The 14026-nt window shown below is 38.9% G+C and overlaps 1 protein-coding gene across 1 annotated transcript in view; it reads right to left on the reverse strand.

Annotated features, from left to right (window-relative positions):
• The window catches only part of ARHGEF4 (Rho guanine nucleotide exchange factor 4), a 501611-nt gene that overhangs the window by 476075 nt on the left and 11510 nt on the right, over positions 1-14026 (reverse strand). The window lies entirely within an intron of this gene.

Consider the following 14026-nt stretch of genomic DNA (forward strand, 5'->3'; position numbering starts at 1 on the left):
CTAATGCTAACCATAGCTAGTTACTTCTGAGACATGTCTAGGCCTCAGTCTCCTCCTTTATAAATGACAAGGTTAGACTAGATTAAAAGTTCTTAATCATTTTTATGTCATGGCCCTCTTTGCTAGTCCGGTGAAACCTATGAACTCTTCTCAAAATAATGTTTTTAAATTATTAAAGTAAATGCTTGATTTCAATTAGAGATAAGTGAAAACAAGGAAGTAACTTTTCTTCATCTACAAGGTCATGACAAACCCTCCTGGTATGAAATGGATGGGAGTTGTCAATAGAAGACTACAAAGGGAGCCTTGTAGCTTTGCCATTATAGATGTACCTCACTTTATACGATAGATATGTTTTAGAAAGTCTCTGTCAAATTTTTTAAATGAATAAGTTGAACTCTGTTTTAAACGTTTCAAGAAGGAACTAAGTTTTTATTAAGCACCTACTGTGTGTCAGAATGATTATAGTTGAGGAAACTGAGACAGAGGTTAAATGAGTTGCTTAGGGTCACACGATGCAAGTGTCTCAGTATGAGTTTGAAACTGATTCCAGGAAGTAACTGCATCACTTAAAAGAATCTTCTAATTAATCCCTTTGTAGAGCAAGTCATTGCCATCCAATTATTAGATATGTGCATTTATTTGTTCCTATTTCAGGTTTGCTTAAGGTAAGACACATCAGTATTTCCATAACACTCCTCAGGGAATAGGTTGACTGCTCATTTCCTTGGCTGGTAGAAATTCATTTTAATTCAAATCAAGAAATAGTTATTAAGCACAAATTATGTGCCAGACAGCAGCAGTTTCTGCCCTCAAGGACAGTCTCCTGGTGGTAGGGGTGGTTATCCACACAGTTAAGTAAACAAAAAATTTATTCAAGGTTTAATTTAGAGGAAGAAAAAACCAAAAGCTGGGATTGGATAGTGTTGGGGGAAGAGCAGAAATGGTCTTATTGTAGGAGGTGAAATGGCTAATATCTACGAGGGCTAGATCAAATGTCTAAGTGACTTTACACAAATTAGATGGCTAGATAGATGGAAATTAAGAAGTTTAAAAAAGCATTTCCTACAAGCCAGAAAATACTTCATGTTGTTATTGTTTGCCTTTATTCTTAAAGAGGACCATGCCTTCAGGAAGGTGATGTCATGACCATGAATGTGTTAGTAGACTAGGGCAGAAAAGAAGCTGGGGGTCATAGCAACAGAACATAGTGACAACAACATTCACCTCACTGCTCGTGATTTTCTCAGAAATGTGACTTGGGGGCAAGACTCCCGAAAAGGGGATTGTAGCAGTAAATTCAGTGTGATAAATTTCAATTTAGTCTCCCCATTCCCACTGCCTTCCCCAAGCAGAAATGTCAAATAGGGCCCCTGTACTGTTTATTCATTGCAAATTGGCCTCTAACAGAGGTCATTTGGTGCTACCTCAGCCTCCAACTTTCTTTCCTTCACCATGCCTCCCTACAAACTTTTCAAAGATAGTTAACAGATTTACTGTAAATTGAACCATAAAGGAGGTAAATTACTAAAATAGTTGGCTTTCTTTGCCCAAAATTCCACACACCCAACAGAACAGCTGAGGGCTGACAGAAAGCCAAGCTAAAAATTCCAAGACGACTTAGTACACCAAGTTGCCCTTTCCAACTCCCCAGCCCTACTATCACTCCCCTTCTTTCCCTCTAAACTCTTTTACCCAGAGACGCTAAACTCTAGTATATAAGCACCCCCAAATGACCCCATCTCAACTGTAATTGTATAGCATTTGAATCCAAGATTCTGAGCTTAACAAATCTTTCTAGCAGGGAGTGGGATGACTTGGAGAAGGATCAGGTCAGTGAGACTTGCCAATATACTCCAATACAATCCAGTATTTAATAATCATCTGTTTCACGTTGTTTGAGGAGTCCTCTAAGAGCCAAGACCTAGACGACACAAAGAACTGGAAGACCTGAGTTTAAACGTGACCTTAGACACTTACTAGTTGTGTGCCCATAGGCAATCAATTAAACTGTCTGCCTCAGTTTCTTCAGCTCTAAAGTGAGGATAATAATTGCTCTTCCTCTTAACTCCTAGGGTTGTTGTATGAATAAAATGATATTATATTTGTCAAGTGCTTGACTCAAAGATAAGCACATAGTAGGAGCTTAATAAATGTTTGTTTCTTTCCCTCTTCTTAGTACCTTCGTATAGCACCAACTACAGTATGGGAATAAATTCAGGGCAGCAGAAAGAGCTCTGGACCCAAAGTCCAGACCCAAACCAGACCCTGAAAACACACCCAAGTTCTGACTTTGCCACTTTTAACAGCTCATTTGTGATCTTAGCATTGTAGGTTCTCAATCAAATATTCACTTTAACGACCTGAATTATTCTCTGCAGTACAGAAAGAGACAATGTAAGTCAGTGCCTGGTGTAGGAAACGAGTCTCCTAGAAAAGTCTAAGAAAAGCTAGATGTATACCTCTGTCAGAGAGTTTGGAGAATTCAAGTCAATTCAACAAGCATTTAATGAATACTAAGGGCAGTTAAGTGGTGAAGTGGACAGAGTATCAGTGGCAAACCACTCCAGTATCTCTGCTAAGAAAACCCCAAATGGGGTCACAGAGAGTTGAGCTCATTCAAACTCTAATATTACCGAAAATGCCTCCAGTGATTCTTCCTTCTGGTCTAGAAAATGTCCTTCTTGGGAGTAGGGTGAGAGAATTCATTCAGGCTTATTCTCAAGACCCTAGGCTTTACCACGTGAGATAGCGTAGAGTAACTGCTCATTTTGGCTCTCAGACCATGCCTAGTTTTAAAGTAGACAACATCTTTGAGCCAGGTATGTAGAGGGAGTGAGTTGAGCAATCGCTCTAGGCGAAAATCCCAGAAAGAGGCTGCCAAAACAAGTACCCCTCTCGTCAACTACTCTCTACTGGTCCAGCAGCTCCACTGGCCAACTATCTGTTCTAGACACCTCACTGCACTGACTCAGGGATGAAAATATTCCTGGCTTTTGGGCTGAGTTCAGGGTCAAGAGAAGACAGAAGTGGATTTTGAAAGGGGGAGGGAGAATCTTGCATAAGTTAGGTTAGTATAAAGGGAGATAAAGTACACATAAATAAAAGTGAGAAAAGGGAGTCAGTAAAAGCAAGCACTCAACATCGTTAGAATTTACCCTACCATTAAAATCCCTAGTAAATACTATTTTAAATTTCTTTAGCACTTTTAAAGAACTTCCAAGGAGGGGCCTTATACTCCTGTCATTCAGAGCCTGTGCTAAGAGCTCATGACCCCACTGTTCTGTCTCTGTTATATCCATTCTTTCCTGCTTCTACATAAAGAAGACTGGAAATGGCTATGACCTTGTGAGTCCTTGTAAAAGCAAGCACTCTGCCATACACAGGAGAGCCTGCTGTACAGGTTCTTAGATCTGCTTTCCTAAAAGAAAAGGCAACTTTTGAGGAGTCAACAAACACTTTAGTCAAGTACATATATATTATTCACTTAGTTCAGGGGGAAAAGTCAGCACCCTAAACTTCAGAGAAAATACAAAGAAATAATAATCAATAGACAGGGTTTCCAACTGCCTGACCATAAGAAATACATGCATCACAGATCAACAGATAGTTAACTGTCTGACCATACATATATAGTTGCCAGAGAGAGAAGCACCAACATCTGCGTTTTCAAAGATGGGGGGGCTCCTTAGTAGCTACCCAGAGTCTCCTTTGGCCAAACATTTTCAGTAAATAAGCACCAAAGTAAAACCTCACCTCAGAGTTATTATACACCTTTCAGAGCCAGAGGGCATCACAACCCTTGAGAACCAGTGCCTCATTAACAAAAGATGTGGGCCTCACTACAAATCTCCCCCCATCAAACTCCCCATAATGGGCAGGCTCATTAATGAGTGGGGAAGATCTTTAATCTCATTAGCATTACAGTCCTGAAAGGTCAGAAGAGCAAACCAGCAGGAGGTCAGGGAACACAGTGTATGCAGTGTGACAGTCAGCCAGTCCAGAACTGAGATCTTTGGAACCTAGTCCAACAGTGCCTCATCCAGCGGTTATCCTGCAATTAGATGTGAACTTATTGCCACCAAGTTCACTCCCAGCTCAACTCATTCTCCAGTCTACTCTAAGCCCTCCAACAACTGCCTTGCCATCTAAAGATTATTCTGCTCTGAGCCTGCTCACTGATTGGTGAACATTTTTTGAGGAGTCCCTGTCATGCTGCTTATTTACTCCTAGTTCAACCAAATCACTTTCTAAACTGCTTTATCACCTCAGTGCCGCTTTAAGATTTGTCTTCTTCTATTAGAACATAATCTCACTGACAGTTGTTGCTCAGTTGTTTTAGCTGTATCTAACTCTTCGTGACCTCATTTAGGGTTTTCTTGCTAAAGATATTGGAGAGGTTTACCATTTCCTTCTCCAGTTCATTTTACAGATGAAGAAACTGAGGCAAACAGGGTTAAGTGACTTGCCCAGGGTCCCATAGTGAGTGATTTGAACTCAGGAAGATGAGTCTTCCTGAATCCAGGCTCAGCACTCTACTGTGCCACCTACCTGTCCTACCCTTTGACAAATGGGAACACCTTGTTTCCTTGTATCTATATTCCCAATGCTTAGTACATACCCTGCATAAATGTTCTATCTATCTATCTATCTATCTATCTATCTATCTATCTATCTATCTATCTATCTATCTGTCTGTCTGTCTGTCTGTCTGTCTGTCTGTCTGTCTGTCTGTCTGTCTATCTATCTATTTATCTATCTATTATTAATGTTAAGACTGAGCCCACACTCCCCACTTAGTCACTACTGAGGTGGTATAAGGGAGAAGGTGCCTTAGGTATTGGATGGGAAATGTCTGTACTTCTGTCCTTGTTCTGTCTTCACAATAAATAGCTCTTCGTAAAAGCTATAAAAACAAAGTATCCTCAGATATATTATCTCATGAGATATTCTTGTAGACTATCAGGGTTTAGTGGATGAGTACTAGGTCAAGAGTCAGGAAGACTTGTATTCAGATCCAGTCACTGACACTGTGTGTGTGCAAAACTCTCATAATAACACACACACACACACATCCCTTTTTGTCATTTTTCTGTATAAGTTACCACTCTTCTGGTGACTTAGATTCACAACCTGGAAGCCATCTTTGATTCTTTCCTCAATTAATCAATGCACAAATATTTATTAAATACCTACTATGTGCCAAACACTGTGCTTCTCCCATTTCCAATCAGTTTCTGAGTTCTGTTGATTCTTTTTTCAGGACTCTCCAGTCTATGTCCATCTCTCATCTAACCTAACAACTACCCTCATCACATCTCACCTGGACCATTGCAACAGCCTCCTAATTGTTCTCCCTGCCTCCAGGCCATTATCTCTCCAATCCATCCTCTATATAGCTAAATTTCAAAATTAATATTTTAAAAGCATAGATCTGGTCATGTCATTCCCTTGCTCACGAAGTTTTTAGAGGTCTCTATTGTCTGTAGGGTAATATACAAACTCCACCATCATCATGTCTTTCTAGGAAAAGCTCATCAACAGGAAAGAGCATCACAGAGATTACATTTACTTTGGTACTCAGACCTCTTTGGTACCCTAGTTGCCTTTAGCTTCTTCTTAGAGGACTGAGATTGGGGCAACAAACTCTCTACCATTTAAAGGGGGTTCAGAAGCCCAGACAACTCTTCCTTTGCCACCTGCTGTCTTCCTTAGACTGGAGTCCACCATCATCAAATCCCTTACACCTGTGCCTGCCTTCCTCTTTCCCTTTCTGCTTCCCTTTGTGTATTGTTTTCCCCCATTAGATTATAAGCTCCTTGAGGGCAGGATCTTCTTATTTGTATTCTCAGCACTTAGTACTGTGCCTGGTACATAGCAGGCACTTAATAAACATTGTTGTATAGTATTGTAGTGGTTAAAGCCCTTCACAATCTGACTCTACAATATTCACACTAATTGCATATTCCTACTCTCATACACTGTACATTCCATCTACACTGGCCTTTCTGCTCTTCTCTGTATATCTTAAGCCTTGATACCACATTATCTATATAAGACATTCCCTTTTCTGCCTTGGTGACTTTGTACAGGCTGTTCCCATGCCTGGAAAATTTTCATTTCTTATCTCCCTCCCTTGGAACATCTAGTTTCCTTCATGACTTGTCTCAAGGGCCTTCTGTTTCAGTAAACCTTTATTGGTTCCCTCAGTTGTTAGCATCCCTGTCACTTTGTGTTTCTTTTGTATATCTTTTCTACCTACTTAGCTGTGAACATATTGCATTTACCTTTACCTCAGCACAATGTAAGATCCTTGCAAGCATGGACTGTCTTTTTTTTTTTTTTATTTGTACATTCAGTGCCTTGCCCGGTGGTTGGCACATTGTTGCGGTTCAGTCATTTTGATTATACCTGACTCTATGACCCCATTTGGAGCTTTTCTGGCAAAGATACTGGAGTAGTTTGGCATTTCATTTTCCAGTTCATTTTATACATGAGGCAACTGAGGCAAATAGGGTTAAGTGACTTACCCAGAGTCATACAGCTCATAAGTGTGAGGTCACATTTAAACTTGGGAAGGTGAGTCTTCCTGACTCTAGGTCAAGCATTCTATCCACTGTGACACCTAGCACGTAGTAGATGGTTAATAAATGCTTGTTTACTGATTGAATATGGATGAGTTTCTTGACCTTTACCTAAGCCTCAGAAAAATCTCTAAGACTACAAGTTATAAAAATTGAAAGGCAGACATGAACAGGCATTATGGTTCCCATTTTGTAAATGGGAAAATCAGAGAAGAAAAATGACATGCCTAGGTCATCTATGAAGTTAGTTTCAGAGTGGCTACTGAGATCTTGGTTTCCAGATGTCCAGTGCAGTAATTCTGGCCATTATTATTTATTTTCTGATAATCTTTATTTCTAAATAGTGCATTTTCATGTGTGTATATATAATTTTGTATTTATTTTAAAATTTTTATTGGTATCTTTTGGTTTTATATCACCTCTATCTCCCAAAATATTCCTCTACCATCCAAAAAAATAGTTCCATTCCAGAACCATCCATTATGACAACAAAAAAAAGAGGAAAACAATTTAGCAAAACTGACCAACCAAGTCTGACATGATATTCAGTGTTGTAGACCCACAGTTCCCCAACTTCTGCAAAGAAGGAAGAGAGGTATGTTCTTATACCTCTTTGGGGCCAAACTTGGTCACTAAAATTTTATAACATTCAATTTTATAGCGTTCAATTTGTCTTGTTGTTGTGTTTACCATTAACATTGCTGTGACCATATTGTATATTGTTTTCCTGGTTCTACTTATTTTACTTCATATTAACTGATCTGTCTTCCCATATTTCTCTGTTTCCATCATTTTCATCATTTGCTTTACCTCAATAATATTCTATTACATTAATGTACCACAATTTACCTGGCTATTCCTCAATAAGTAGGCATCTTCTTTATTTCCAGTTCTTGACTACAACAAAGTGCTGGCATAAATATTTTGGTGCATATGAGATCTTTCTTAGCACTGTACATAACAAGCAGTTAGTAAATGCTCGCTCACTGTCTATATATCACTGACCTCCTTAGTGTGTATTCCTTGCAATAGGATCTCCTAGTCAAAGGGTATGGAAAATTTAGAAACTTCTCACCATAATCCCAAATTGCTTTCCAGAACAGTTGGACCAATTCATAGCTCCATCAATACTAAATAACACTTTGAAAGTTTACAAAATGTTTATCCCCACAACAACTCTGTGAGGTAGGTAGTGTGATTCATCTTACAGATGAAGAAACTGAGGCCCAGAGAGCTTAAGTGTTTGCCTACACAGTTAGGACCTATAAGAGCTCCAGCTTGAACCTAGATTTCTGACTTTGAATTATAGACACGTTCTGTGATTTATTCTTTCCTTCCTCGAAACTTTCCAGAATCATAAGATAGCAACCAAAGTCTTAAACAAAATATATAATAATAAAAAGGCAAATGCTACTTCTCTCTCCAACAGTATAGGAACTGTCTGTCAGTTTAGGCAGCCAAATACACTCACAAAAAAATGTGTGCAAACACCAAGAATTTATTTGTCTTTTTAGACTGAGAGCAGCTGGAATGCACAGACTCTCAAGAGAGCCAAAGAAAATGGCTTCAACATTTTTTACAACAACTTCACTTGGGTTCTACAGTGTGAGATGTGATCTGGCCTAAGGCAGACCTATATAATTACAGAGGGGCAGCCTAAGGTGAAAACTGCTCTGTCAATATTAGCTTAAACTCTCCAGTAGCTGAAGTGTGAAATAATTTTTGTATAAACTAAAAGACCTCTTGGCCCAAATGAGAAAGAAGCATTAGGGGAAGTCAGGGTGAGAGAGTACAATCCAAAACTCTGCCTGGAAACGACATTCTTTCCAAAATGCAAATAGCAAATATTGAACAAGTATTTAGTGAGTGCCACCTGTGTGTAGAGCCCTGTGCTACATGCTTTAGGGTGGTTGTGTCATACTCAAACAGAAACAGGTGTTCATATTGACTTAGAAAACCACAAATTAACATTATCTATGTTTTACTGTATTTTTAGTTATTTTGTTAAGTATTTCCCAATTACATTTTAATCTGGTTTGGGGAGTACACAGAGTGTTGCTATGTTTGATCTCTCTGCTTTGAAGGGTTCAGGATAGATACCCATCCTCATAAAATAGAACAGCACTATTCAGCACAGAAGGAAGAGCTAGATTGTGTGGTGAAAACTATGAGTCCTAGAGGAGTTGAAAGAGAAACTCCTAGATCAGGCTGGAATGATCTGTAGAGTCATCTGGTTCAACCTTCTATCTAATGTAAGAATCCCCTCTACATCATGCCCTAGAAGTGGTTATCAGCTCCTCTGTGAACACTCAGTGATAGGGAACTCACTACCTAATAAGGCAAAAGGTTCCAATGTTAATGTAGTTGGTCCAAACACAAGATGACCAACCTTTTAAAATTCCATACTGTAAACACATTGTACAGTACTGTTCTCTTGTGGCAATTATAGAACATTTTTGGAGCAGTTTCATAACGATATCCCGTCATTATTCCTAAGAGCCTGAAATTTGGTAATGATAAATGGCCTAAGCCACAGTCTCAGAACAGAAAGGTCATCTAGTCTGTTCCATATCTAAGCATATCTGTAAGGTCTATTTCTGCTACAAATCTGGGAGGCAGCTATTCTAGATCCAGTGCTCTAGCACCACCAGACAGAGGTTAAGTGACTTGCCCAGGGTCACACAGCTATAGACTTCCCTCAAGGCATCAGTCATTACATCAATTCATTAATCACCAGCCTTTGAATCTGATCAGCTAGCCAGTTCCAAACCCACCTATCTATCCAGCCCACATTTATATCTTGTCCACAATGGCATGACAAGATACTTTGTCAAATGGCTTGCTGAAATCCATGGAAATTCTTTGATCTAACAAATGAATTTGTTGTTATTCAGTTGTGTTCAACTCTTCATGACCCCTTTCAGGGTTTTCTTGGTAAAAATACTAGAGTGGTTTACCATTTCCTTTTACAGTGGATTAAGGCAAACAGAGGTTAAGTGACTTGTCCACAGTCATACAGCTAGTGAGTATCTGAGGCTAGATTTAAACTCATCTTCTTGACTCCAGACCCAGTACTCTATCCACAGAGCCAACTTACTAATATCCCCATGACATTAAAGAAAAGGTCTATCATGGCTTATTCTTTTTTCCCCAAATTTATTAATTTATTTGCTTTTAGTTTTCAACAATCTTTTCCACAAATTCCACATTTTTCCCCCTCCCTCTCACCTTCCTCCCCAAAATGGCAAGCAATCTTATGTGAATTCTACACATGCATTTCTATTAAACACATTTTCACATCAGTACCATGTCTTATTCTTGATTAACTTAAGTTGGCTCATGGTAGTCACTGCTTCCCTTTCATAATATGTTCTACACATTTACTCAAAAACAAACTTAAATTCACTGGCCTAAGGTCCAAAACCAAAACAAACAAACAAAAAAGCCAAAACCACCTTCTTTTTTTTAATAAATGGAAAATTTTCTTCTCTGTAATTCTCCAGCATAGAGGTATCAAACAATCCCTGAAGACTGATTCCAGCATAACCCTCCTAGTGCTGCTTGAACCAGATTAAAATGTGCAATTATGAAATATTTAACAAAATAAATAAAAATACAATAGAACATAAATAAAGAAAATATGCGGTTTTCTAAGGCATTATATAGCCAGCAAGAATCCTTATTATGACTTAGTGGCCCAGTTACTATTTGAATTTGATACCACTGCTCTAGCACCTTTTTTATCTTCCACGATTTTTCAAATAGAAATAAATCAATAAGCATTTATTAATTGCCTACTACATATCAGATTCTGTTCTAGGTTTGGAGACACAAAGACATAAATGGAATAGTTCATGACCTTGAGGAGCTTATATTCTATTAGGGGAAAACATGGATGTAAGTAAGGCTATGCAGAATAAATATGATTTCAAAATCCTACCAGCAGGTTTTTTCAGAACCCAGGCTGGCTGACTTGGTCAGGCCCAGGCAGGGCATGTCGAATCGTCTTCTCACTTATCTTGGGTTTTAGCAACTGAGAGATCTCAATCTAATCCTAAAACCAGAAACTTCCTTCCAAGAACGAACCTCCCTCAGGAGTTAAATCTGTAATCTGCCCTGCTTCACACTAATCCCTCCTGGTCATGCTTTCAACAAATGATTGGCTTTCAGCAGTTCTACCACACTGTGGTATGGTGTGCTTTGTTCCTGCTACCTCCTCCCCTCACAAAGGGCGAGGCTCAGTCTTTTAACTTCTTTTTAACTCAAGAGTTTTAAGCATGTAACAAGCCCCTCTGAAAGCTTGGGGAAGCCAATGGATACCCTCTCAGAATGCTTTTAAATATATATTAAAAAATGAGATTACACAGGAAATCAATTATATTGAAACATAATTATCAGTATCAGTATCTATATGCCTATCTATAGAAATAGATAGATGGATGGATGGAAGGATAGATGGATGGATAAATGGATGGATGGATGGATGGATGGATGGATGGGTGGATGGGTGGGTGGGTAGATAGAAAGATATAGATAGATAGATAGATAGATAGATAGATAGATAGATAGATAGATAGATAGATGGATGGATGGATGGATGGGCAGACAGACAGATAGCTAGCTAGATGACAGAAACAGACAGACAAACACCTTTTTAGGGAAACTTTGAGCTACCAATTTAGTGAGAAAGTCAGTTTAGTGATATGTTGTATGACAGTTCTTCAATCACCAAGTAACTAGAAACACATGTTGAAGCAGTATATTGATATGCCCCATATTATCACAAAATCTTAGTTTGCTAAGAAGGAAACATTATATTAGTCATATTTTGGTAGGTGGAGAAACTGAAGCAAAAAGGAGGAGGTGCAAGAGGAGAGGGAGTCATGGATAGGCCTTCAGGTTCATGAAATCATACCATCCCAGACCTTTGAGGTTACGTAGTTCAAAGTCCCACCCAATCCAAGAATTCTCTTTACAACAGCCTAACAGATGGTCATCCAGTCAACGATAGGGAGTGCCCTGCCTAAAGAAGCAGGCCATTCCATGTTCAGACAACTTTAGTTTTCAGAAATGTGTTTTTAGCTGAAATCTGACTTCCTGAAATATTGAACTAATTCTACTCTCCAGCACCACTCAAATGAGTCTGATTCTTAGTGGCTCTTCAAATATTTGAAGGTGGCTACCATGCTTTATCTTCTTCCTTCTTCCTCACCCCCTTCACCCTTCTCCTCAAAAGATCTCTTTTAAAGGCTAAAAATTCTGTCTTCTAATAGAATAAACCTCTAAGAATTAGAATGTCCAAGTGAATATTTGCCTGATATTCATCTATATTTTGTTGCTAAAATTCTTCCTAAAATCTCCAAGGTACTTTCTTGGCATGATCATATCTAGGGACAAGAACTTTGCGGAATAAGGATACTATAGGGTCTAGGGTAATATTTCTGAACATGAGTGATCTTCGTCCTATTTGAGTCAATTCATTATTATTGAGAATCACAAGGAAGAATACTGAACTGGAATCGAAAAATCTGAATTCATATCCTAGCAATGACACTTACTGGCTAGGTGACCAGCTTCCTCATCAATAAAATGAAGATAACAATTCTAGTACCACCTACTTCACAGAGTTGCTATAAGGAACATGCTGGGTGAATCATAAAGCACTATAGAAACGTGAGCTGTTATTAGAATATGCAAAGCATTGAATAAAGCCACAGATGGTGTGTTTTTCAAAGCTACAGATGACACAGAGTTGGGAGAGATAGGTCATAGTCTGAATGACAGAGTAGAGATCTCAAAAGACCTTGACAGGTTAGAGTGTTGATCTACATGAAACATCAGGAAATGAAATGAGAACAAATATAAAGTACTATACCTGAGTTTTAAAAAATCAACTTCACAAGTATAAGATGAAGAAGGAGTGACCAACAGCAGTTGGTCTGAAAATGACTTGGGGGATGGCTGGACTACAAAGCTCCACGTGTGTTAACAATACAACATGGCCATCAAAAGGGCTTCTATCATCTTGGGCTGATTTAGGAGAGAAATTGGATCCAGAACAAAAGAAATGATAACCTCACTGTGCATTTCTCTCATCAGATCACATATAGATGTCTTTGTTCAGTTCTGTGTCACATTTTAGGATGCACATTAGTCTTGAGAATATCCAGAGGCCGGTGAGGATGACGGTGAAAAGTTTTATGATCATGGTCTGTGAGGATCAGTAGAAGAAACTAAGACCACTTAGCCTAAGGAAGAGAAGGCATAGAGGGGAGATGATGGCTGGCTTTAAGTATTCAAAGTGTTATGTGGAACAAGTATTAGACTAGTTCTGATTGGTCCTAGAAGATAGAACCTGGAATGGTACGTGAAAATTGCCTAGAAATAGTGAAAAGTTTGACATAAAGATGGGGCAGATAGATGGAACTGTGGATATAGCACTGAGCCTGGAGTCAGGAAAACTGGAGTTAAACTCTGACTTAGGATATTTACTAGCTGTGTGACCCTAGGCAAGTCAATTCACTTCTGTCTGTCTCACGTTTCCTCAATTGTAAAATGAGGATAATAATAGTACCTACATCTCAGGATTTTTCTGAGAATCAAATGAGACATTTGTAAAGTGCTTGCCACAGTGCCTGGCAATTCACAGAAGTTTAATAAATGCTTGATTCCTTCCTTTCCTCCAGAAAAACTTCTCAATAATTATAGCTGTCCAAGATTACTTCAAGAGGTTGTGGGATTTGTCCTCACTTAAAGTCTCAATATGAATGGTGAATTGTGCTTGTCCTTTATTCTCGAAGAGGACCATGACATCAGGGAAATGATGACATGACTTGCAGTTGACTTTGATTTGAGTGAGGGAGGGCTGTGCAAGGTCACCAACCTCACTTTCTTCTCCAGAGCCATCTGGGTCCAGTGGCAAGATACAGATCAGGATGACTGGAGATAGCCCTGAGTAATGAATGTGTTGGACATGTTATAGGAGGATTTCTTGATCAGATATGGTTTGAACTAGATGATCTCCAGGGTCACTTCCAACTCGAAGACTTTGAGATGGACACTGAGATGGTGAATGTATGAGGGACTGAGCTGAATGTGAGCAGATCCCAGGAAAATCATGAAAGTTAGTTTGGTCCCTAGATCTCTAGAAAGAATCTTTTAATTATTATTTATCTCTCTGTTAAAGGTGTATCTATCAAAAGATAACATTTTTGGCGGAGGGTGAGGGAGATGAGATTTGTTCACTAAAGTTCTCTCTGATGCCTAATTATGATGTGGAGAAGAGCTTGTATTGTCAATGGATATTCCTGTGGAATTCAGGCTTTGAAAAATCCTAACAAGTTGGAAAAACTGCGTATAGGCCAGGTAATTGACTGTGTTATCACACAGAGTTTATTAGTAAGAAACAACATGGTGAGTATCACTGGATTTGCCAGCAAAGG

This window comes from Notamacropus eugenii, chromosome 5, assembly GCF_028372415.1.
Source record: "Notamacropus eugenii isolate mMacEug1 chromosome 5, mMacEug1.pri_v2, whole genome shotgun sequence".
Lineage (NCBI taxonomy): Eukaryota > Metazoa > Chordata > Mammalia > Diprotodontia > Macropodidae > Notamacropus > Notamacropus eugenii.